Here is a 27,893-nt window from a genome sequence, read left to right as displayed (position 1 = left end):
CTCTCCTTTCTGGTGTTTCTAGGATCAGCCTTGCTCTCCACTGCCTCTGTCCCCTCACAAGTCACTCCTTGTCCACCCCACCTGCATACCACCCTGCATTAGGCAAGTACTAAAAACAAAGTCGAATTATTAGTGTGGTGTATAAAAAAATCAAGAGATTCTAGTTGATTACCATTTTCGTATCTGAGATCTTGGAGGTTAGATTTATTCCAAAAATGAGATATACTTTGGCTTAGCACAATAATTGTTAGAAATAACTTTTGAATCTGGTAAAAGAAATGTATAGAAGCATGTGCATTGTTAAGACAGAACAGATAAATGTATAGAAACATATGTTTGCCAAATACTCCAGTTACTGAAAGTTGAAGGTAGGCTAGAAAAGTATTTGACTGTGAACTGGTCTGCATTTCAGTCTGATCAAGGACAGTTACTGAGAAGGAAAGCATGGCAAAGGCTAAAAGGTCATTGGTGACTAATTTTCTGAAAGCTATCAGCTTGTGTAAGTAATAGGACATTTATTGCCTTTCGATGTTGTCTTGACAGTGAGCTAGAAAATCCATAAGAATTCCCAGCCCTAGCCCTTATTAAGGCATAGCCTGGATTAGTTTAATGTGCAATTTAAAGTCACTGCCTGCCAATACATTGCTTCCTTTCTTGAGTAGGACCACTTTCTCCCTCCTCCCCTGATCAAGTTGTCCAAAAGAACAACAACAAAATAGAAGTTTGCTTTGACCATGTACAGTCACATTCCAAACTTCAGTTTTACATTTATTTCTTCTATTTCTCATATTCTGCTAAGATTTTCAGCCCCAGTAAAGCTCCTCTTTCCACAATGGACTCAATAAGTGTGAAAGGAAAGTTCCCTTCACCAAGCCCAAACGGTTCCTGCCCAGGTGAAACTGGCTGGAAAGTCTCTGAGATGTTTAATGAACCACAGACTGCTTCATTGAATTGCAGTACCAATGTAATTTTGGAAACTGTAAGTGTGTTTCAACTGAAAACATTTTTTCAAGTCTCTAGAAAAGAAGGAGTCAACATGGTAACTGTACCCAGGATCAGATAGGCTGATGGCTGATAAGGTAGATAAGTAGCCTTTGGGGCTCAGCATCATGCATGTATTATCTCTGATCTTTTAAACAACACCATAAAACAGGCTCCAGCCCTGTCTGAAGAATGAAGACTGTAACTCGGGAGTTTAGTAAAGTAGCCAATCGTCTTAGAGCTACAAGAAGTGGGTCACTTTTATTATCGCTAATGCAGTCCTGTTGCTTTCTGTGTAACTCTTCCTGGCTTCCAGAAGCATAAGTGAGAGAGAAAACCTTTGAGGTTTGTGGCAATGCTTTCTACTTTTTATAAATGGTGTCTCTGCAAATATCTGAGACATTAAAAAAAAACCTCCAGGGTTTCCTACATTTGAGCCAGTGATGTTTTTGTCAAGTAGTTTGTTTTGAGAACAGCATTAAAGCATGTTTTAGTCTAGGCTGACAGAAAATATAAAAAGGATTTCCTAGAAAGAAAAATAAGAGAGGTAGCTAAACCCTAGAAATTAAGAATCAGAACAGAAGAGAAAGCAATTTAGAGATGTAGACACGCACAATAGTTCTGGTGTTTCCTTGCTGGTTCCATTCCTGATCACCACTATTATTAAATATTTTAAGCAACTTTTCTGGGTTAATTATTATGATAGTGTTTTCTTTGCTCAAAATATGAAGACAACAGTAGTGTGTGAATGTTTTTAGTCATGTTGGCATCGTAATCACAATTCAAAGTGTCTGTAAACACAGCGCCTCTTAAGAGTTTGTGACTGTGTAGTGGTCCATGGAATATACAGCCCCCCCAAAGTTCCTCGAGTATGAAAACCTTAGAAGAGGTATTAAGATGAATGGAGCTATCTTTCCCATGATTCGAAAAAAGGTGTCCCTAAAATTGACACCAGAGACCAAATTTCTAGTCTAGATTCCTAAAGAAAGAACTTATGAAACAGATGTTATGTGGAAAGCTCTGTCTCAATACATCAGTCCTGAAGATGGATCTTGCTTTTGGAAGAACCCCACATCATGAGAAATTGTTCTGTTTCGGGGGAAGTCTAGGAATCAGACTCAGGGTTACCCCAGAGAAACTAAAATAGGTAGTTTGTGTAGATGATAGTGAGGGAAGAGAAATGATGTCTTCTAAATACCAACACACATACATTAAATGTGTGTGCTTTCTGATGAAGTGCTGTGGACCCTAGGGCCATTCGTAAAGAAGATGGATGTAAAATCCACACATCAAGACTACAAAGGACTCACAGGTGACCACTAAGAATGAAAATATGAAATCGATTGACAGATTAACCAGTTAAGTGTTTGTTTTGCAGATGGGAGGTTCTCAATTTGATCCCCAGGGCCCACATAAAAAGTCAGGAACAATGGTATGCACTTCTAATCCCAGGAATGACAAAATGTGAGGCAGAGACAGGTGGCTTTTGAGAGCTCACTGGACAGCTGGTCTAGCCCATGTGGCAAAGTTCCAGGCCAACAAGAGACCTTGTCCAAACAAAAGATGGAAAGTGCTAGAGAAATAACACTTGATATTGTCCTCTAGTCTCCTCTGGCATTTGTACACACACACACACACACACACACACACACATTCACAAATATTATGCATGTAAGCAAACACATATGCATACATATTCAGGCATACAGACAGACAAATACCAATAAAACTGTGTCTTCTTAGGGTAAAAATATCCATATGAGTGCCAGTGATGGCTCCTACAAAAAGGCCAGGAAAGGTCCTTCTATACAAGTCACCTTTGAATACTGGCCAGGTCCATGAGGAAGATCCAGGGGAGATGATCCCAAACTTGTAACTTTGGCACTATCACAATCAGCTAGGGACAGGATTAGTAGGAAAGAGAAAATATCAGAAGGAGGTGGAAGAGAAATTAGAAAGCCTAGAATGTTCTCTTTAGGCTCTAACCCAAAGCAGTATCTGGCTTGGAGTAGAAGAGACTTCATATTGAATTACTATTGAAGAGAAAAATACATGGACTAAATTACTTTAGATAGTCACTAATATGCCTTAATATTTCTCCTGTGGTATTACTGAAGGCACATGAAAGTTTGAAACAGCTACTGTTTTCAGTTATTTGAAATTAGATTAAAATACAATAATGTTTTAACATGGTAAACATTAAATAATTTATGGCCTTTTTGCCTATTATGTGTGAGACCTTGGTATCAATTCCCAACATGGAAAAAGACAAGCAAATAAAATAATTTAAAGGAAAAATATGCTGTTTGCTTTTTTGATGATTGGCACATTTATGATCAAACAGTAGATCAACTGTTAACAATTATAATAACTTGAAATTTCATCACAATGAAAAAGAAAGGCAATAGAATATGGGGGAAATTTGGCACTTCCTGTATAAGATGGTGTTCAGAAAACAAACTTTATTTAAATCTACAGGATTATTATTTTCCAAATAAATGAATTAGATATAAAAATTTTGTGAAATATATAAAAATACTTTAAAAAATATTGATTATGACATAGTAACCAAATATCACACCATACATTTTGTGATGCAAACCACAATTTTAATATCTCGGTAAAATGTTCCTTGTAACATAACATGCAATGCTGCTGAACTCACAATACACTGACTCTCATCTCTGATATTATACATTTATGCGGGTTCTTTGAAAATCACCACCATCACTAAAAAATTTACTCACCTAAATTTTGAAAAATACCTCTACTTTGTAGGACAATTTTTCAGTTCAGAGAAAATTGAGATTTAGAAATTTCCTCATGCTGTTCATAACCCCTCACACACCTACCACAGAGGTAGCATTTGTAACATATGTTATGCTCATGATGGTGTATGTTCATCACTCAGGATCCATAGTTTCAACAGGTTTAGTTTTGTTGCTCCATTTTATGGGTTCACAATTGTAGACTGAGGCGTGTTCACCGCAAGAGAAATACACAGCACAATTTCAATGCATATTTCATCTCTTCTGTGAGCCCTATAGCCATCACTCTTTTTTTAAAGGTACCTTTTTTATTTTAATTTGAAATAGCTTGTTTTACATGTCAATCCCAGTTCCCTCTCCCTCCCCTCTTCCCGCACCTCCCTGCCATCCCCCCATCCTCCCACTTTATTGCCAATTCCTTCTGCATAGGGGATATCTAGAGTCTAACATTTCACTCAGGGTAGGGTCCAGGCACTTCCCTAAGAGTCCAGGCAGAGAGAGCAACCCTCTTTGTGTTATGGACACACGATGTCTGTTAGTATTTGAGGGATAAACACTGATCCACTGCTCAGGACCCCAAAGGTAGCCCAGGCCTCCTCACTGACTCTCACATTCAGGGGGTCTGGATTGGTCCCATGCTGGCCTCCCAGCTCTCGGTCTGGGGTCCAAGAGCTCTCCCCTGTTCGGATCAGCTGTCTCTGCTGGTTTTGCCAGCCCATTCTTTGCCAATTTGCTCATCGCTCCTCTCTCTCTGTCGCTGGGTTCCTTGGGTTCTGTTCAGTATTAACTGTGGGTGTTTGCCTCTGCTTCCATCAGTCACTGGATGAAGGCTCCAGGATGGTTATAGACATCAAGTTCACTATCAGGAATGGTCATTCGAGGTGGTCTCTACACTATTGCTTAGCTTGCCAATTAGTGTCATCCCTTTAGATCACTAGAGCCATTACTCTTTATCATCTAACTCTTAGGAACAGCCGATCTTGTTGCCATCTCTACAGTTTTGCCTTTCCCAGAATGTCAGTATATAAATGAACTCTTACAATACATAATCTTAGAGTCCTTCATTGAATAATCTGCATTAAAGATTCTTTTGTATCATGTCATAGATGGAAAGTTGACTTTTTTTTAGTCCTAAATAAATCAGGAATATTCCCCAGTTCTGTGATCCACTTATGGAGAAAAAAAATGATTGCCTCCAAGTTCCCAAACTTGCTGAAATGTGTGGGGGAGTTTGGAGTGGATGTGTTTTCGACTTTTGGAATAAAATATCAAGGAATTTCAATTCCTGGCTTGTGTGGCCAGAGCATGTATAGTTCTGTAAATGATAGCCAAATTACTTTCCCACCAGCCATTACTAAGGGATGGTACCACCCAACATCCTCATTAGAACCTGCTGTTTGTTGCTTATCTGATCTGTTTGTTTTCTTTCCTTCTACTGATTGGTAGGAATGGTCTACTTGATAGGACTTCTCAACTTTGTTTAAGAGTGGTCTTAAAAGTCATGGGATCTGCTTAAAACTCTATTCAGGCCTAAGAAAGACTGTCAGCAGGTGAATTTAACCAAAGTGTGCTAAGTCTGAAGAAATAGCTCTGTTTACATTAAGTTCCAACTATTTAGTAAATTTGTTATCATCGAGGACATATAATTTTTATGAAGTATTTGGAGATTCTACATGTTTCCTTTATCAAGAGAGAGGTAATATACACATGCTTGTTTCCTTTTCACTTAATTTATAGTTTACATTCTTTTTTCTCAAACCAATCAACAAGAACCTACATGTAGATTAGAAAACTATAGTCAATTGCATATCATCATTATAATTAATTGTGACTGCAAAAGCTTATCAATGACAATTTTATTTGTTGCCGAGTTATTGGCCTTACCATGCTATCATGAGCTTTCATGAATATATCTGTATATACCAAATATGCATTTCATGTTAAAATATATGTGTATGTTAATATTTAAGTCAGAATAGTGTCTTTTAGAGGCCACTGTTGATTAATACAGATTATTTCCTAAAGTCAGTTTTCCCTATCAAAAATTGAAATCAATAATCAGCCTTTGTCTAAATGACAGTACTTAAACACACAGGTTGCAGAATGTGCATGGCTTCTTACACCACACAGTTTCCACAGCAATCAATTCCTGTGTATTTTCTAGTTTTCTTCTACATATACAATTTTAATACTTGTCTGTGTTTGAAAATTCCTCTGTGATTATACAAAGTGGAATTTTAGAAGGATGGAAATTCATAGTCTCGCTGCACATTAGGAATGCATTAAATGTGGTCTGGCAGCAAATTTACTCTTCTTGAATTATTTCTAGGTAAAACAAAGCATATTGGCAACAGGTGGCATCTGTTTCTGACTTGACAGCTATATTATACTGGTACTAGCTAAAAAAACCCCACTTTGTAATCAGTGTGTGCTATTTAGGATAAACAAGCAGAAACAAATTACTGTATTTTAAAAAGCTATGTTAATCAATATTCAAACTTTTCTAATATGTATTTAACTAGCACATGGTTTAGAATAAATTATTCAATGGGCATACTTCATATACATATTTTTATTTATGCTTTCCCATCTTTATATACATTTTTAACAGGTAAAGAAGGACAAAATTATAGATGAGATATGCAGAATGTATAGGTTCTTCACCATTGAATCCCAGAACAAAACCCTTCCCTTGCAGTTCATTCCAAGTAATGTCAAATTTAATATGTTCATAGAATTTGTAGACATCTCCTCAAAACAATCATTTTCCAGTTTTTCCAGCACCTATATCAATTACATTCAAAAGCATGGAACATGAAGTTAATCTTCAACATTTTTATCATGATTTGCTTTGTACTTCAAGATTATCACTAAACAATGCTAATTTTGCTCTTGATTATCTCCTGTATTTATTGCCTCATCTTTTTTAATTCCTTCTTTCGCCACCTTTTTATAACCAGTTTCTACTTCATTCAGGTCTTATTGAAACCTCTTAAAACAAGTATCCACAATGTCAGATTAAAGTTTTGTGTTCCTGTTTTATCAATACCTTAAAAAATCTTTATATTGATATTGAATTTCCTCATATAACCTTCAAAGCTCTAAGTGACTCACTCCCTACCTGTTTCTTCAATAGCTTCTTTTTTTTTTTTAACCAAATCCCCCATTGCTTTTGAAGTCATGGAATCTTGGTCTTCATTCCTCTCCCTGAATGTCTCAAGTTCTTTGGCCCTTTTGCTGGTTATTTCTACTCAGAGAAACTCTAGTTCTTAGTGCTTTCTGTGAGTTCTCACTTTAGTTAATTTATTCTTATGCCTTAACTCAAGCATTGCTCTCCAGGTAAGGCCTTTGGCAATCTCACTACACTACTACAAGGTTCTCTACTGGACTCTTTTCATGCACTGTGACTCATCCCCAGCAGAGGCTGAACTTGCTCTATTCCTTTTATACTGGAAAATCCTGAGCATTTGTTTCCCTGGTAGATATACCATGTACTACTGTCTCTACATATGAACATATGTTGTAGTTTCAATACATACACTTACATTTTCCACCATAATCTAAAAACTGTGTGCAATTTTATTTGAAATCAGTGAAGAATGGGTCTCATTTTGACATATACATGTGTTTTTCAGAAAATAATTTTGAAACAAATTTCCTACACATGTGTTATTAATTGCTCAATTCTGACACTGAGATCCTTGAAAACTATACATAGGAGACAACTAAAACACAAGCATGTCCACCAGCCAACCTTAAGTGTTATGATTCCACCCCTGCCAGGATTCTGGAGCAGTATAGATTCTGGTCTGGAAATGGAAAATATCCCAGTAGTACAATAGGAAAACAATGCTAATTGGAATTATTTTTAACAATTAAACTGCTTATCCTAGCTCCAAGACTAATAGTGAATACTTTCTAAGTAATATTTTTCAAAAGGCAACACTACAATCTTCACCCATGGAAATTATTTAGTGACAAATGTAAAAACATAGTAGTTACTTTATTGAGCTGCTATTCCCCTGGTCACTTTTTTTCTGATTTCCTTTTGAGGAATTAAGTTAAAGGGACACACTGGTCAGCAAGCAGATTGAGTGCACCCAGCTGAGCATCACATCACAGAAGATGACAATTCTATGAATGCTGGGTCAGGCTGGTATCAAGAGGGAGCAAGATAGATTTCCAAGCAACATTTCGAAAGTAAACCCCAGAACTAAAGAACACCAAAACTAAAACAAGTCTACAATCTTAAAATATTCATAAGAAAAATAAATACATAGGGCAATTATGGTATTGATTTAGAGAAAGATTTCTTTTTATTCGACTATTTAAATTGATACAAGAGCAATAGGCTTCAATATGGCATTTTAATATTATTTTGCTCTGGTATATTCACCCCTCTCTCTCTCTCTCTTGTATACAACTACATTTATTTCCTCCTGATTTCCTTATTCACTCCAAAATTCCCTTAAAAGGGAATATTTTTAAGTGTATGCATATATTTGTTTGCCTCCATGGACTCATTTGCATCACACAAGTGCAAGAGCTGTCGAGGTCAGAAGAGGACAACATATTCACCAGAGCTGAAATAACAGGCAGTTGTAAGAAGCAATGCAGGTGCTGGAAACCAAACCTGAGTCCCTGCAAGAGCAGTAAGATATCTTAACCACTGAGTCATCACTCTGGCCCTAAAGAAAGATACCTCACATAAGACAAAGTATACTTATAGAGGTAAAAACTGAGAAATTGTACTCCTTTATGGCTAAAATTATACTTTGAGAGAAAATCACAGGCAGAATTAGAAGTCATACCATTGGTTAGGTATAATGCTACAGACCAATATAAAGACCAGGAAGCTGGGGATCATGAGTTCAAAGATAAGAGTGAAAAGACTAACATTGGTTACAAGATGATACTTTTTACTCATTATAAGTCAGAGTCAAGATCCAGGATATAAATGCTGCCCATAGAAGTAAAGAGAGGCAATTGCTTCATGTATTTAAAAATGAATAAAATGTATTGACAACTACCTGAAAAAATCCTAACTGATTACTAAATGTATCAACCATCCTCATTAATAAATAAGAAACTCACTCTTTTTAATAATTTATTTAAAATTTTAAATTATTTCCCAGCTCTCTCCTGCGACCCCCACCTCCTCTTAAACATACTTTCTAGAGTTGAAGCTCTGATCATGCCAAACGCCATTGTTCTTGGAGAAGGAAACTTAACTGAATACTTACCCAGTGAGGATAAAATTGGAAGTGGTGCCTTATAAGAATAACTACTGAAAGAAAAAAAAAGGAATGACTTAAGACATAGTGGTTCAACACTTGCATATTGTACCAACTGTTTTACTGCAGGAACTATAGAAAAAGGGACATGAATAATTAATACAACTTTAGTATTTATTTGCCCTCTGCTGAGGTAAATGGAAGGGGGAATTAAAACAAAAGTTCAAGTGTTCTGTACTATTTATGAAAATGTTTGGATTACAATGTTAAGGCTTTTTGATGGGGCCGGGGAGCTGGTGGAGAAAATGTTTCAGTCCTTATCTCAAGTGTAAGATATTGGTTCATTATGCTGACACTAGGTAGTGTGAAATGGCTTTATAAACTACGATATGCTCAGTGCATGAAAACAAATTAATTAGGTAATGCATTTATTACTTATGATATGAATATATAACTAATAGAATAAATGGATAATATAGTTTGTTTATATTTTTCCCAAGACTACTTAGGATAAATTAACAATGAAGGATTCCTACTAATTCATCATTCTTTATCTTTCATTATGTATTTATCCTTTGATATTTCATGTGCTTACATAATTAATTTTAGTCTTTTCACTTCTGTTACCCTCTCAATAAATATCTCTCTGCTTACACTCCTCTATTTTGCAAGGTGTGTGTGTGTGTGTGTGTGTGTGTGTGTTGTATCCTTATATACAGATAATATTGAGCTGTGGCCTGTGATATGGTGAAGATCTTTGTGTCACCTCCAAATTCATATTGAAACCTTATCACCATAGGATGATATGGAACATGCGAACTTGGGGGTGGAGTGGATCAGGCAAGAAAATAGAACACTCAGCCATGGAGATTTGATATTATGAACTATTATCTAACGGTGGTTCTCAATTTGTGGGCACAGTAGAATAAGGTTCTCAAGTTGTGGGTTACATTTTCAAAATCCTAAGTGTCACATATTTAAATTAAAACTCATACCAGTATCAAAATTACAGTTATGAAAAAACAACAAAATAATTTTATGATTAGGTGTCACCACAATAAAAGGAACTCTATTAAAGTGTTGTGGCTTTAGAAAGGTTGGGAACCACTACTCTAGGATTCAGCAAGGAGACACCATCTTCGAGAATGGTCTCTTTCTAGACACTTTGAAAGACCCCTACCTAGGACCCCCTAGGAAAAGAAAAGCAAGGCCAGGCAGTTGCCTAATGAAAAAACCCAGACCAGGTGCCTCGCCCAGCTGGCAGGATGTCAAACAGGATCTGTGGTCACCAGAGCAGTCATGGGACCCAGATAATAATTGCTAAAGCGTGCCAGGGTCTTTCATGTGGCAATACCAAGACACCTAGTCCTTGGCAACTACCCCTGCCCCCAGTTGTGTCTATGATCACCATAGTAGTTATGGGACCCGGATAATAATTGCTGAAGCGTGCCGGCGTCTTTCATGAGGTAATACCAGGAAACTTAGTCCGTGGGAACTACCCCTGCCCCCAAGATGAGCCAATGAAATGCCTGTTGCTATGCTGATACTTATGTAAGCATTAAAACTCTGTAAATATTGTGCTCCCTGCAAGCCCGGTATGCTCTGCACCCGAGTTGCAGTAGCATCCACAGGTGCCTGTGTACTCAATAAATCACCTCTTGCATTTGCAGGCAGTGGTCTGGCCCCGGTTCTTGGGCAGAGAGTTCGGTTCAGTGCCCAGCGCTTTGATGCCGAGGTCTTTCAACTTTACCGGCACCTTGATCTTTATTTTCTCATTTTCCATATCTGAACAAAATAAACTTCTGTTCATAAAACACAACTCAGTTTTCGTTATTTAATAACAGTGGCCAAAAGCTTCAAAATATCATTAATAGCAACAACAGATGGTTCCCACACGTTATGTCTTCAGGTACCATTTTTCAGAACTTTGTGAAGCAGGTGACAAATGTCTCTCATTAGAATTCTGTACCATAATGGCAGACCAGAATTGTGTTAGGGTTACTCACCAGGACTTTGGGGACTCACATTCTTAATCCCAGCACTCAGGAGGCAGAGGCAGGTAGATCTCTGTGAGTTTGAGGCCAGATTGGTTTACAGAGTAATTTCCAGGACAACCTCCAAAGCAATACAGAGAAACCCTGTCTTGATTCCAGAACAGAACAACCACAACAAAAAAATTAAGTGCTTATGTAGACATTTAGTGCTTTTGTGTACAAACATTATTCCTTTGACCTACCTGCCAAATTTTTTAAAAAATGTATCCTTCCACATTTAAAATCATTTTCTCCCACTTCCCAAGTTGTGGAATACATTGTAATGATTGATATTGATAACTGTGTGTTCCAAGAAAACTCAAACTTATAATTGAATTTTTACTTTGTGCTTCTGTTTGCAAAATTGGAATTACTACTTAGACTGGAAATGTACTTGGAAATAGTAATTGGCTTTCTTCAAGTACAATATTAACAGAAGCTGTAAATATATAAAGTAGATCCATTTAAGCTTCTCTGGTGCAAGTGGCGTGAAACTGAACACTGTCTCTGACCATGATAGCTATTGTTGTTTGATGACTCACGGGATCTGGATTATAAATCATTGGCTCAGAGATCCTGTCTCTGATAATAGTAGAAAAGGTTCAAACAACTAATTCTTTTGAAAAAAAAAACAGATTCTTGGAAAATAAAGCATAACTTCCAGACATGTAAAGTTCCCCAGTCAATATAGAAATGAATCTGGAGTTTCCTCAACCTAATAAAAGTAAAACAAACACATGATCCCCGCTATAATGTTTTTAGGCACATTCCTGAATGTCTTCAAGTGAATCCACTATTAGACATTATCACTCGTTTATGTTTACTGAAGAAGTATTTGGTGGAGAAATTAAGGAATGAGCCTTAGAATGGAAATGGAAAAAGAAATTTTGGAAAACACACACACACACACACAATTCATCCATAAATAAAAATAAAACTGTGCCATTGTTGGAAAATGGATGCAACTTGAAACCTTCATATTAACTGAAGTAAGCTGGGCAGAGTAATATAATATCACTTGTATTCTCTCACTTAAGGATCCTAGAAGCTACACAACACCACACACACACACACACACACACACACACACACACACAATACACAGTACACAGCAGACTAACAGAGAGGCAGGAGAATTAGGGGAAGATAAGTGGTGAGAGTATTAAAATGATGTATTTTAAATAATTTGACCATTTGAAACCTGTACTATGTACAGTGAATATTGATAAAGAATAGAATAAAATAATTATGACCAACTAGAACTTACTTGAGAAATACACTATTCAAAAATCAACCAATACTGTCAACAACATTAATAGAACAAGGATGATATCATTTAATAGTCTCTGTGGATGCTTATTAGGAGCTTTTAAAAGTCTAAATGCTCATCCATAATAAAAAATCAACGTGCTAGATATACACAGGAAAATTTCTAGCGTGATGTATATAAAACATGTAAATGCTAGATATATATTAAGATGAGAGAAAGATTATATTTTTCCACTTTTGTTGAACAGTTCTATAGAGACACTAAACAGTGCCATATATCAGAAAAAAATAAAGCAATACCTCATTATGGAGAAAGGCTAGAACTAAACTGCAATCCTCTTGTCTCAACCTTCCCATGTAGTCATTTATCAGAGACACACCTTTGATTACTTGAAATACAACCAGAACAACAGGAGATATGGTGCCAATGCACATTATAGGCTGTTTATTGATAATAGTGAAAAACTGGTTGTATGTAAAAAATCACTTATTTTTATATTGACCATGTTTTGAAAGTAATATTTTACAGGTACAGTTAAATAAAACAGTTCATTGATGGACTTGCAAAGCTTTTCTGCATTTTGGAAATGTGTGGCTGATATATTATTTTTGGATAGTAATCTGAACAGAAGGGAATGTGAGGGGGAATCATCAGATGATCTTTGATATTACTTTCTTAATATTTTCATACATCTCTACCATCTATATCCCTAATACACATTTCAAAGCTGTATGTGCTTTTGTTTTCTGAATTGTTTGCAATTTTAAACTATAGCCCAGGTTAGATCCTATATGATACTTGAGACTCTTAGTGAGGGAAAGATTGAAATTCCTTATCAAATGTACAAAAGTTTCGACTAAAATTGTGTATAATATGATATAATTTGCCAGATTTGTTGCCAAATGAAAAATTTTTAAAATATGTATCTGAGTTAGGGTACAAATAGCAAAAATGCTATTTTTGAGAAGTCAGTCAAATTTCCTCCAAGACACTATTTTGACTCAGTAAATGCTTGTTCCCCTTTTTGTTGTTGTTTTCTAATGATGTCATAATTCTGAACATTTTCTGCCTCATCTCTTAGCATGCCAGCCCTCAGTACAGGAATTGTAATTACTTGTTTGTTTTGGGAAGAGTTCATCTTTTTAAACCCAAACTTTCCTTCCATACAGAGTTTATTTTCCAATACAGAGATTTCAAGACTCAAAGCAGATTTAAAAGTTTTATTTAAGCACCCGTGTTTGCTCTTTTAATTGCTTAGAGAAGTTTTACATTGCCTCTATGTAGAGCTGCACAGCCCTGGAACGGTGATGTTATGAACTCCTGACCATGAAAGCAGAGTCAGCTATTTGGCAAATCTACTTAGGATCTGTTTTTACAACGCGGAACTTATTTCACACCACCTTTCTGTTCAGGTTTACATTGAAGCTTCCCTCCCCTTGGGCATGAGTAGCAGTGTGTTATGACACTGGCTTCAATAAGCAACTTTTTATGGAGTTTAATCATGTGCAAATGTGTTAAAATTGGTAGTTTTTAGCAAACAGTGATGGAACATATTACCGTAAGGCATTTGTTCATGGCGTGACAATGATTGGCCCTTGGCCACTTAAATGTTTTATTTAATAATGTGGGAATTTCAGTGTGTTTTCCTTTCATTATTTTTAACTTGAAAACAGAAACAGAAAGCCCCTTCTTTAAAGTTAAAACTTCACCGCCTACGGTCTGTCAAAAGCAATCGAAGTATCTGGGTTTTGGAGCAGGGTTTTTTGCAAAATGTTAATTTAATATACCAGCATATTTCATGCATGCTTTTTATATTTTATATGCTTGAAACTATCTCCACAGTGGCCACCCAGTCATGATAGACTTATTTTTGATATTGCATACTGGGAAGCAAAAATACCTTGTCCACAAAAGTAGTACAAATATTGGATTCAGACTAAAAGTCCTTCCACTGAATGCCACATATAAAATTCTAGATAAGCACTGACACACAGCATTTAAGAACAAGCTTTGGCATCCTGCAAACAATGATATCATTTTACTCTGCCTCTCCAGATATCTCACGGTAATGGTTCCCTGTGAAATATGTAAGATGTTCGTCTGTTTACTAAATGAATTTTCAAATAATTGCTGAAGATAATACTGTGTTTTGAAATCTGGAATTTTTTTCTTCAGAATGGGTAGCGCGATATTCTTCTGGATGTCTACAGGGCAGGGCACTATATATTTTAATGTATTCTGGTGCCAAAGAATTAAAATACTTATTGTTTCTAACATAACTCAGCAGCATTATTTAGTATCCATAAACTTATCTCTTAGTCTAACTTCAAAGACCTTTCATGAGACTGAACACTTCAATAAATTTAGAATTCACTTAAGCTCTATTAAAAAGTGAAGAACAAGTATAGGAAGACAACTCAAGTTTTAACATGCACTATTAGATTTGGTTTCAAACTTTGAGATCTCTATTTAAAACATTTGTGTCCATGGTACAAAGTATATGCAGAACAATATGCTTGTGGTCATTTGCGAATTCATTTATAGAATTCAAGTCATCAGTTCAGAATTCATAAATGGAGTAGGAAATTTATAAGAAGCCCATTTGGTTTTAAGATTGGAGTGCTTAAGGATCTGTATCTAAGTGTGTGTGTGTGTGTGTGTGTGTGTGTGTGTGTGTGTGTATAACAGACCCATCATTTTATGAGAAGCTCACTCTCAAGACAATGAACTCATTACTACCCTCTGAATACTAATTCATTCCTAAGGATAGTGCCCTCACAACATAATCACCTCTTACAAATCCCATCTGCCTACATGAATTAAACTTACAACGCATGTTTTTTTGTGTGTGTGAGGCTATTTTCAAAACTTTTCAAGAAACAGTTGGGAATTCCTAGCAAATGCTCAGTGGTTACATTAAAACTTCATCAGCCTTGATATATATATATCTACCAACATACATTACATTAAATGTGTATATAAATTTACACATCCATACATGTATACACACATATGTGCATGTTTATGATATATTAGTATATTATATAGCATACAATATAAAATTATTTTCTTTTAATGCAAATTTAATACTTTACAGTATAAGAAAATCCATTGATGAATCTGTGTGATAAGATTTTAATTTATTTTCTTCTTAGTATTTTTTTATATGTTGTGAAATTTCTAAAGCTCATGCATATTATTTTATGGGATAATTTATTGGATGAGAGCATATTTTTGAGTACTAAATGGGAGTGGGTTGGGGGAAGGCAGGAGAGTGGGTGGAGGGAAGAAAGGGCAGCTATAGTTGGTTTATTAAATGAATAAAATATAAAAAAATAAAAAAGAAATATCATCAGCACCTAAGTCTAGGATTTTATCGAACTTGCATAGCAGTTCCCATAATATTTAAAATACCTTTAGTAAAAGCATCAACAGAAGCACATTAAAGCCTAATTTAAAAATTCTAAGGGCATGGATGCTAAGTCCTAACTCAAAATGTGTCTGCTGACCTAGCTAGAAGTTCCTCCACAGAAGCTACACTTGGATGTTGGTCTTCCTGACATCACTCAATAAATGTGAGTCAAGGAATTTTGTTCATTAATTTTTGCCTCTTTATTGCACATTATAAGCAAACTAAGACAATGATCATTCTTCTTCCTTGGTGTCAAGGATAGCATCTATTCACATGAGTACTATGATTCCACTATCAGTAATAGCAACCTATCAACTCTAGTACCCACTGAAGTGGGAGATTTTCCTTCTAGTGATGAACACACACTATAAAGTACACCCTTCCGGCTGAAAGAATCAAGGAAAGAAGAAAATTAAAGGTAAGAGTAATTAGTCAAATGTTAGCATTTTATTTCTATCTTAATGGGACTGATGTTGAAGGAGGACGCTAATAAGCCATCCAAACTGGAGTGTAGTATTCTAAGAACTTCAGAGTAATTAACAAATTTACTTTGCTGTGTAGTGTGAGGATAGGTGCTAGGAGAAATTCAACTACAGTTTGGCCCCATTGCCAATGAGAAAAATAATTGATGACATTGTATTGGTAGAAGGAGGTATTCTGACACAGGGCTTCTTGCTTAACATGAACTTCGAATGACTAAATAGATCCAGAAGTCCCAGACACTGTCTTGAAGGGTCAAGAAGTATGAGGTTGGCTAGTATAGGAAGTCTGTGTGGACGAGTAACAGCAAGCACTCTATATAGGTCACAAGCACCTGGGAGTATTTATTGAAGACTGATTTAAACTAAATATGAGTTTCAAGTGCCTTGGTTAAATGATTAACACCAGCACAAAGCCTCAAGAGAGAAGATAGTGGTAGAACTTTGAAATTACCATTAGAAAAAATTTAGAAGTAACAAAGTCATGAAAACTCATTATAGGACAGTGATACCTTCATTCCCAGTAACCAGAAGATCATATACATCCCCTACTTCCTCACTTGTCATTTAGAAAGCATCAGTAGGAATGAAATGAGAGAACATACAAAGAAGTTTAAAATGCTTAGCATTCACCCTGAAGCTAATAGATCCTTGGAATGGAAGCCAATAAATTGAAAGAAATGAAGCACTGCTGATGGTGCCTTTACTTAACCCTTTCCAACCCTAACTTTCAGTCCAGAGGCAAATAAATCAGCAAGAGAAAATGAAGCTGTTTTCCTGCCTATATTGTAGATAATAGATTTAAAATACTGGTGCATATTTGTGTGTCCACTTCTTAGCTTTTCTCTCTCCCTTTTTTTTTGTTTTATTTCAAGACAGGGATTCTCTGTGCAACATCCCTAACTGTCCTGGAACTCGCTCTGTAGTCCAGGCTGGCTTTAAACTCTCAGAGATCCTTCTGCCTCTGCCTCCGGACTGCTGGGATTAAAGGTGTGGGCCACTGCCACCACCACCCAGTACAACTTTTTACTTTATAAAATACTATAATCTTTCTATCCTAGTAGTTTCATATACATATTTAGTATATTAACTGTATCAAAACTTATTTAATGTATTGGTTTTATTGTCTATCTTACCTTTCTTTTATCTTACGAATGGATATGTTTTTGATACTAGCATTGTTCAAAGGCTAAACTAGTTGGTGATACTTTAACATTGTGCAAAGTTTGGATACTTAAAGGCTTCTTACTTGGCACAATGGTGGCTACTTTAGCATTGTGGTATAAACCAGCATTTCACAGGGTTCCATGATTGCATCGTCCTCCAAATACTTGCCATCCTCTCAGAGCTTTAAGAAGTGGACACACTGGAGAGGGATCACTAGCTTGATTTTCTGTTCCAACATGGCAAGAGACTCTGTTTTACCTAGGACACATCTTTAAAATGCAGAGGATAAGAAGAGAATGATGGTCTTTATTAGAAGAACAGAGTCAGAGTACAACACTAGCAGCAGGTTATATAAAACAAGAGTAGATGTACTATCACTGCTGGAGAGACTAATTAGTGCAATTGGGAGATCTGACTTCTAACAACTAAAATGAGGAAACAGACAACTGAAGGGAGAGTTCTTTGTACATATGCAATTGTGATGCTTCAGTGTGTAAGAGATTTTTTTTTCACCCTTGCTCTTCCTCATCACTTCACTGCCTACAACTGTCCTCATCTACCCTGGAGATAATCAGTGGCTGTAGGAGTATTTCTTTTGATTCAAGGACTGTAATTCTCATTAAAGCAAGTGCAAGTTTGGTTATGGCACATTACTTTGAAAGCAATTGGGGTGGTGAAGGACAATGAGAGAGTGTGTGTAAAAGAAACAACTGGTTCATATTCTGGGAACGCTGCCAGCATTTGGTTCAAAACCAGAACAAGTGCTGGCTGTCAGATGAATCTGTGCTTAAAATAAAAGAAAGCTCCTAAGAGCCCAGATTAACAGAAAGAAGGAATGATCTTACTACAAGGGCTTGAAAATGGTGGGTTCCATCTCTGCATTTTTTACGAGTTTAAATACAAATGCAGACAATTCAGTTGATTCAGTTAGATATTATTCTCACCTTCCAACTATAAGATGAAATGATTAATGGTATTTATTAGCACCATGGATCTGTGTAAGGCAAACATCACTACAGATATGATTAAAATAATATAGGTATGTATAAAGCTCAGAATCAGGCCGTAAACCATGTCTTACATTTCCCCATTATTTGTGAAAATAATGATGTGTGGATAGATAATATTTTTACATTTTTCTAGAACCTCATTAGTTTTCATAGTTGAGATTTTGGTGTATGAGCAGAACTCAAGTTCCCTTATATACTCCTTAGTAAGAAGACAATTCACTATACAAATTAAACTTACCATAAAAACTTGTAAAGGGAATAATTTATTCACAAATAAACGTCTCCTTCACTATTTATCACAATAGGTATATACAATCAAGATAATTGTAGGTCATGATATCGAAACATAAGAATGGACAAACAGGGCATATTTCTAATTATACAATCCTAATAATTTATTTTTTAAGTATACATGCTTCAAAAGATTTTTAAAAACAGTATATAAATCTCCTTCTCTCTTTCAGACATCCTTGCCTACATAGTAATAGTGAAATTTTACAGTATCTTTGATCTTGCATTATTTGATTTCATAGGCTTTCAGAGGTAGAGAGAAGAAACCACCTTGAGGCTTTTATTACCAAAGAAAGCACTGAGAAACCCCAATGCTTCTCATTCTGCAGGGACATATTCAGTGATTCATGTATTCAGTGATTCAAACTAGCTTGTGGGTGGGTGGGAAATCCCACACAATTCAGCCATCACAAAGTTGACCAAGATGCAGAATGGCTTTGTACTGTTCTGCTTTAAATAAATACAGATAATTAAATAAACCTTTGCAGCAGTAGAAGAAAGCACAAATCCAAACTTTACCCAGCCGAAGGCTGCCTTGGCCACTAGCCAGAAGCCAGAGGGCCAGGGCTAATTTGCATAAAATTGAACAGATTGCTGCAGCTGCTGTCCTTATTAATACCCACGCGTAATCATAATCAGGAGACATTCCACCCGCAGCACAACCACCTCCAGCACAGTACCACCCATTGCTTTGTGGAACCTATTGCTGCAGATACATGGACCTGATTTGAATTGGAAGACTGCTGACACAAACAAACAAACAAATCAACAAAAACATCACACTTTCAATTTACTCAAAATCCTGCTTAGCCCTCTCACTTATCAATATGAAACTGCGGATCCTTCTGTATATTGTCACCACTTAGGTAAAATAAGATTGGGGAGATTCATAACACTATTGATTTCAGATTTTCTTCATGGGAATTATGGTGAATTTTTCACAATTTAAAAAAATTTTTTACATGTCTGCAAAGTATTATTTATGACACAATGACTGCTACCAGTTGCTGATGATGTCACACTTGGCTTTTTGCATCCTGTCACTCTAATTTCAGCTCCAGGAAACTCTACACAGCAGTGAAATGCAGATGTCATAAAGCATGTGCTGTGACTTATCACTCCTGGAACATGCTGAGAACACAGACACTATGTAATGGCTGATAGAGAGCTCTCGCATCAGCATATCAACAGCTCACTCTTTGTCGGTAGTGCTAAGTGAATTGGAAGAGCGCTGTTCTACAGTTTCTCAGTCAGAGGGGCTGTCAGCAGCTTCATGCAGGCCAGCTGGGGAAAACAAACTCTTGGCCCACAGAAAGATGACGTAACGTACAAGGAGCACTGGCAAGGATGGAGTGGATTATATTAAAAACCTATCATATTTGTTAGCTAACTGTGGATGACAGCATTGGAGTGTACAATAAAAAGCTTTTATGATGCTCTGAAAATCCCCAGTTTACCACACGGGAATACATCTTGAGCTCATCTGCTGGTCTGGAACACAGTAAAGGCAGTGTGTTGTTCTCTTTTGATCATACAGTATGCATTAATATCATCAGGGGCAGTGTGTGCTCATGTAGCACCTAATTTTATAGGTAAAGTTTAATATTGGGGATATGCCTGTTTCCTCATCCCTATTATTAAGCATTATATATATATTTGTCACCACATAATTCGCAGTGTAAAGAAGGATGGATGTGTGTGTGTGTGTCAGAGAAAGAGAGAGAGAGTGTGTGTGTGCGCACGCACATGAATGCACATGTGTACATTTCATGTGTGTTAATCCTGACATAGAATGTTTGGGATTTTTTAAAATTGTATTTTCCAGTTTAAATTTAGATAAGAAACAAGGTTGCTTCACAAGTCAGTTCCAGGTCCCTCTCCCTTTCCCTCCCCTCCTCCCGTGTCCTCCCCCCAACCCCCCCCGTTATCCCCTCATTCCCCAAGGGAGGGTGAGGCCCTCCATGGGGGTGTCCATAGTCTGTCATTTCATATAGGGCAGGGCCTAGACCCTTCCCCAAGAGTTCAGGGTGAGAGTGCACCTCACATTGTTCGGTTAAGATATACTATACCACCTATTGATGGAAATAATGTGTTGTGTGGTTTGTTTCTCTTGGCCTTGAGGAATGGTCCTCAACAACCACCTGTAATTCCCAAATTTATGTCTCTAATCTTAAATTTGACTTAAATTTATTTGCATGTTTCAGTTGAGTATTGAGCTTTCCTTAAGAATACTATTGAAAGGACTCAAATACAGGATGATCCATTCCCAAAACCCAAGATTTACATGGTAAAATTACCTCTACTTTGCTGGGCTGTGGTGGCACATGCCTTTAATCCCAGCACTCGGGAAGCAGAGGCAGGCAGATCTCTGTGAGTTCAAGACCAGCCTGGTCTACAAGAGATAGTTCCAGGACAGCTTCCAAAGCCACAGGGAAACTCTGCCTGGAAAAACAGAAAACAACAGAAAATTACCTCTACTTCCTAAGTGTTCTCTGCATCTCTGCATTGTGGCCAGCCTGTACTACCAAGGTCTGTGTGGGGTAGCTAAAAACTGACCACTGCATCCTCTTTTACTGTCACTTCCTAGAAATCTTTCCCCGGTGCCGTTTTGATTTGGATATGCCTGTCTCCGGTTTGTGAATACTTTAGAATAGTCTAATCTTTAAGAACATGTTTTAGCTTCAAACTTTCTGTTGATTGAGAAGATGGTCCAGTGGTTAAAACACTAACTGGACATCTGGACATTAAAAGACCCGTGATTCTTCTTTGATCTCCACATACATGCAGTGATGAGCACAGGGGCACACACACACACACACACACACACACACACACACACACACCACATATGTGCAGATGCTTTCAAACACCTGTGTAACACCTTGCATTCTGGATTCTCTCTTACAAGATCTCATAGGTATGAATACATGGTCTCCTTTGGTTGAACTGTTTGGGAAGGATTAGGAGATGTGGATGTGGAGGAGGTATGTCATTGGGAGCAGGCTTCAAGGTTTCCAAAGACTCCAGCCATTCCCATTGTGTGGGGGTTTTTTTCTTCCTCCTTTCGGGTGAAGATGTGAGATCTTAGCTGTTCCACCAACGTTTGCTCTTCAATCATGGACTTTAACTCCCTGAAACCATAAGCCCAATTAAACTTTTTCTTTTATAAGCTTAATTGGTCATGGTGTGATGAGGGAAGTCCTTCTGTATATATGTTTGTCTTATTGGTTGCTAAATAAAGCACTGTTGGCCAATAGGGAAGCAAAATAGGTGGGACTAGGAGTTGGGGAGGGTTCTGGGAAATGTAGTCAAGAGTAGATAGTTACCATGTAGGATAGAGAGGAATAAGAGGTCTGGACACTTTCTCCGGTAAGGGAAGACCATGTGGAAATACTCAGATTGGTAGTTATGGGTTAATAATTAAGTCAGAGTTAGCCAATAAGAAACTATAGAAAACGGCCAACAGATTCGTAATTAATATGACATCCTGCATGTTCATTTGGGAATGAGGCAACACTGGGACCAGGCTGGCAGGAAGAACACAATGATATTTTGTTACAGCAACCAAAGAGTTCCTAATACAGGCAGAAGGTAACTGTTTGGGCTCAGATTCTGGGGTTCTGACCAACCAGTGGCATGTCACTTGCCAAGAGGAAGCCTTTAGTGATGTCTACAGAGAAAGAATATTGCTTTTTGAAAAGATGTAGATTAGGTCACCATTAATCAATAGTGCTGTCCCTGGGAATTGTGTAAAAATTCAGGATGACTTCATCACATTTGGGGTGATAAATTTTTATTTTTGCTGTCTTTTTTGTGTCTCAAATCTCGGACTGCTACAAGGCAAGCTTGTGGCTAATTCGCACTCCGGAAAGACTTTCAACTCCAGATTCCTGAAGTATCACTCCATATCAAACAGCCATGTAAATCATGTAGGCCTAGAAATAATCTAAGGTAAATCCCATCTACTCACACACACAGAGGGGTTTGTTTGAATGCCATCTGATCTAGTAACAATCTCAACTACTCATGGGTTTGGTGTGTAGAACTCCATCTGAAAACCTAGGCATAAACTGGAAATCATGCCAGCCACTCTTTTAGAGAGGGTACAGTTGTCCTCCTACTAATATTCATCCCAGCTACATGACCTCTTTTCAACACAGGTTTAAACTTATATCGAGAGTTTGCTCCCAAAGGCTGAGAAAGAAAGTCTTATGGTCCTTCAAATTGCACACCAATCATCTTCCACTTTTACTCTTCCTTCATCACTGTTCATGTGGAAGAATAGTAGATTCCATTTCTGAAATTATCACATTAAACAACCAGAGTTGACATTTACATCATAAAGTTTGCCTAAGAATTTATCGTCCTATAACATATCCAGATCTTGAAGTCCCTACTTCTCTGTAAGGGTTTTCGCTTAGATTTCCTTGCAGGGTGTCTATGTATCCCATAGTACATATACATCCCCTCATTTTCTTGTTCTTCTACTGTTTCTGTCATATGCTTTGATGTTGCTTATAGGTCTGTTGAATTTTTCTCAGAGGAAACCTTACGGTGAACTTCACCATGATAGGAATCCTGACCCTTGCTCCCACTACACAGGCAGAATCATGGATATCTCAATGTAAAAGGCAGTAAAGTGGAAGGACCCTCCCTACATTTGCTTCTCTTCATCTGGACCTGAGAATAACATAGCTGTAATGTGAACTTCCCCAGTCCCTCCTGGAATGTGTTTTCTTTCACTTATATTTCTCAGAGGGGTTCAAAGACAGGCCCTGAAAGCCACAGGAAAATACAAGTAAGCTATTTTCTATTAAAAGTGAACTATTTTTCATTTCCTTCATTCCATGGACATTTGGATAGGCATCAGGTGTGTGTGTGTGTGTGTGTGTGTGTGTGTACATACTTATGAGAGAGAGAAAGAGAGAGAATTGTACTGTGTATGTTTTGTCTTTTGTTTTCTCTCACACCCCACAACATCACCAGGTAGAAAGATCCTCAACATATCAACTCACTCAGACAGCATGTTAGATTATTCTAACTGAGCAAAGTATTTCTCTTGGAGAATGAAACTTCTGCATTCTAGTCTCCTGGCATAAGTATGTTATGTTTATATTGTTATGTACTAGTTTGAGCATGAATGACACATACTCAGAACTCCATAAATATTTATTGCTTGAATGAAAAATAAATACTATCAAAGTTGTTAAGAGTAGTTTATCTAATATAGATCATAGAATTGTTTAATAAAAACCATGAGATATATTTTAATTAAAGGTGAACTATGTAGCAATAGAATCCTACAAAAATTCAAATCATTAACCACTCAATCAGATCCTATACTAAGTGGTAAGTGCTCTAGAATCTTATCTGTAGGCATATAGCATATTTTGCTACTTAACTATAACTTGATCAATACTAATCTCTCTTATGTACATGAAACTGTTCCTAAATATTAAGTGTAACATTGGCCCTATGGGGATGTAGTCTCAATCTAAAGTATATTCACCATTTATTTCTTTCATATACTACTTTGGTCTAAGTACTTGCTTCTGCATCAAAAATGAAATACTGGAAACAAACATTCCAAATCTCTATTCATTGCTTTATAATAATTTTTAGAAGAACAGTGTTTTGTGTCTGTTTCGTAGTTTGAGACTTTCACCTGCTTGTCTTTGAACTACTTTGAAAGAAATCAGTAACTCCATGAGGTTTTCCCTCAGTATCCACTGTATTCCCTCTAAATGAGGACAATACCATAGTAAGTATTCTGTGGCCATTAAAAAGGTGAACTGTAAAGTAGATCCTGAAAAGTTAATCCTTATAATTTAAGCCCTTATTTGTTCCACATGAACTAACTTCCAGATTGTTACTGAAACAAATTTTCTTTTATTTGTATATTCAAATAAGCATGATTCACTTAAAAAGCAGTCCTTCTGAACCACATTTGCATATCCTAATTAGTTTAGCATGTTCATTTTCCATTCACATGTTTTTCAAATAAATGCTTTTGAAGAATAGTAAAACTTAACTAACATCTGAGGCTGCAAGTTCACAAAAAAGAAAATAAAAAAGAAAGAGCTGACATACATACTAGCTAAAAAAAGGCAAGAGTTTCAATGTGTGGCACAGAGGATGTGGATTTGATTCTGTTTTATAATGGAAGCTTGATTTCTGCTCCGCATATACCAGGATGTGGGTGGCTTCAAGGCCAGCTCATCTATATATTTGTATAACCAACACAAGATAGGAATTAAAGCAGTATTTTAAAACTTATGTATATGAAAAAGTTATCTATTTTAGTAATTTTTTCTAAATTAAGCTAAGGGAGTTGGGATACATCAGCAAGAAATCGTTAGAGGACAGAACTTCAAAAAAAAAAATCAAACAAAATATCACCAAGTCCCAAAACACTGTTTCAGAAATACAGCTACAGATTTTATATCTCAAGTGATGTAGAAGCTACTGATTTAGCTTCGTTTTTTTTTTTCCTGCCAGCCACAGGAACTATGACTGCCTTTCAAAGTGGGAAATGGAATAACTTCTGTGTGATGCACCTGGTGTCAAAAACACAATTTCCTGCTTAAATTAATTCCCAAACCCCACCAATTTCTATTCCTTAAAAGAAAACAAAATGGAAAGCTGCCAGTTCAGCTGCCCCAGCCCTGTTAAGCACCATAGCATTGCTATGCTGCCCAGCTTCCATTGTGAGTATTTGTGCAGAGTTTGGGGAACAGATGTAAACTGAGATCACACACTTGACTCACATCTCAACTTCTTTTTATTGTAGGATGTACAGGAGATAGAAACTTCTGTCTTTTCAGTCTAGTTCAGGTCGGGGGTGCACTACAACATCTGTTGTTATTTCTGTCTTGTCTCAATACATCATGGGGTTGAGTCCTCGTTCAGTGCATTTAACTAATCTGAAGGAGTCAATATTTGGTTTCAGAAAGGAGACTAATTAGAAGTTCACATGATACTATCCATCACTGGAAAGACGGAAGCAGGAAAGTCACTACTGGAACTTTGCAAGTCTATTGTATATTAGAAGAGTTTATTGTTTTGCTGGCTATTTTAAAAATAACAATATAGTTAGCAAATGAAGCTATCTAATGGTACTTGTGATCAAATTATGTAGATAGTGTATCATGCAGTAGCCTAGTATTAGACAGAAACAGCATTGAATTACAAAGTCCTGGAGCCTGTGACACTTTACAGTGCTATCTCCAAATGTGCAGCAAATGTATTATATTTGGAAGGACAACTCTACTAAATTATAGTAATCTTGATCTAGGAAGATAATGGTGAAATCTTTATTCTGGGAAGACACACTTTCCCAATAGGTGTGGACAAATTAGGCAAACCCCATATTCATAGGGAATAACTTACAAATTCATAAATAAGCCACAGACTATACATTGGGTCAAACTGAATTCTTTATCACGAGAACCAAAACCATATATTGTTTGTGATAATAATGGTTGTCTTGTTTGTATAAGTCCACTCTTGGGTTTTATGTACCGAGCTGTTAGAAAAGAAAAGACAGACACCCCAAACCTCCAAAAAAAAGCATGAGTTTAGTATGGGATGGATGACACATGTTTACAATGGTGTCACAGCTGCTCATTTTCCTCTTTTATTTGCATTTCCTAGAACTAAAGGAATGTTGAAAAACATCTTTGAGCTAGCTAACATGGCACAAATGGAAGGATATCTGTGCTCCAGCTGAAAAGACAAAGTATAACCGGTGTCATGTTGGAGATCATTTCCAACTCCTTCACTTTATTGTATGAGAGATGAAGCTGAGGTGCTTGGCAGTTCTTGTCAACAATGTGTCAAGGCAGTGCTTGTATGACATTGTAGCCTCACAGCTTTTAAACACAGACATCAGAACCTGAGAAGTATGTGTCTGTGATTTGTCCCTCATGCTGTGAGCAGTAGATGTCCAAGCTCACTTTTGAGTGAGTTTCTTTATTAAGTGGACCGAGAATGCTCCATCTTATGTTGATCACACAATAATGAGAAGATCATATGGCTATGATCAATTCTTGAGCATGAAAATGTTTGCTTCTTCCTTGTCCAGAACCATCAACACAAACATATGAAATGTTAGTTTTTCTAATCATAGAAATCAACGTCCACAGCTATCAGAAATAACATATACAAATTGAAGATCACAAAAAATGCTTTCAACTCCTTTATCCAAAATGGCAATAAGGATACCATTTTACTTCTACAACTATACTCACTCCAGAAAGAAGCAAAAATTTTAAGACAAACTGTAATCTCTAATAATAGCCTTTCATTTATTCTCCAAAATAAATAGTAGATGTATCCAAAAAATGCCCTAATTGCATAATAGTTGTTATAAGAACTTGTCCTTCTGAGCCAGGTTTTGGTGGCACATGCCTTTAATCCCAGCACTCCAGAGGCAGAGGCAGGTTGATGTCTGTGAGTTCAAGATCACCAGCCTGGTCTACAGAACAAGTTCTAGGACAGGCTCCAAACTAATACAGAGAAACCCTGTCTCAAAATCCAAAAAAGAAAAGAACAGAAAAAAAAGAAAGAACATGTCCTTCTGTTATAAGGAGAGTTGCATCAACAGACCATGTGCCTATTTGATTAACAATAATGACTTCCCTTATCAATAAGGCATGGGATTAAGAGGAAAGGATATTTACCAGATAAATTCATCTGAGAGAGAGAGAGAGACAGAGAGAGAGAGAGAGAGAGAGAGAAAGAGAGAGAGAGAGAGAGAGAGGAAGGGAGGGAGGGAGTTATATTCTGATGAATGTTAAAGAATGGATAAACACACAAATCAGGGCTTGGTGGAGAATATAAGAGTGAAGGAAATTGACTTAGCAATCACTGTGTTAATGCTATCCTTTAGAGGAATCATTCAGAAGGATGGGAGAAGGTGATAATGTAAGGAAGGTATACAGGGACAAAAAAGAGAATGGGCTTGAGGTGAGTGACTAGGACAGAGGCCCTGATGGTAATGGAACAGAGTACAGCATTGTTTGAAAATAAAGATGCTGACCCCACAAGGAGAGAGTCTTCCTGGGAACAATGTCACTGAGGAGAGGGACATGAAGAATTGCTATGGATCGTGATGACCTTCATCGAATGGGAGTGACATGCAAGATACTAACTATGGAAATGGACTGTCCTGGTCATTAGAGTTCCAGAGTGTACTATGACCCTGTTACCGCTTAAAGAGCTTTAGAAAACACCCCCCCGCCCAAGTT

This window comes from Mesocricetus auratus, unplaced genomic scaffold (assembly GCF_017639785.1).
Source record: "Mesocricetus auratus isolate SY011 unplaced genomic scaffold, BCM_Maur_2.0 Super-Scaffold_100009, whole genome shotgun sequence".
NCBI lineage: Eukaryota > Metazoa > Chordata > Mammalia > Rodentia > Cricetidae > Mesocricetus > Mesocricetus auratus.
The sequence above is the reverse complement of the archived record's forward strand: the minus strand, read 5'-3'. Positions refer to the sequence as shown.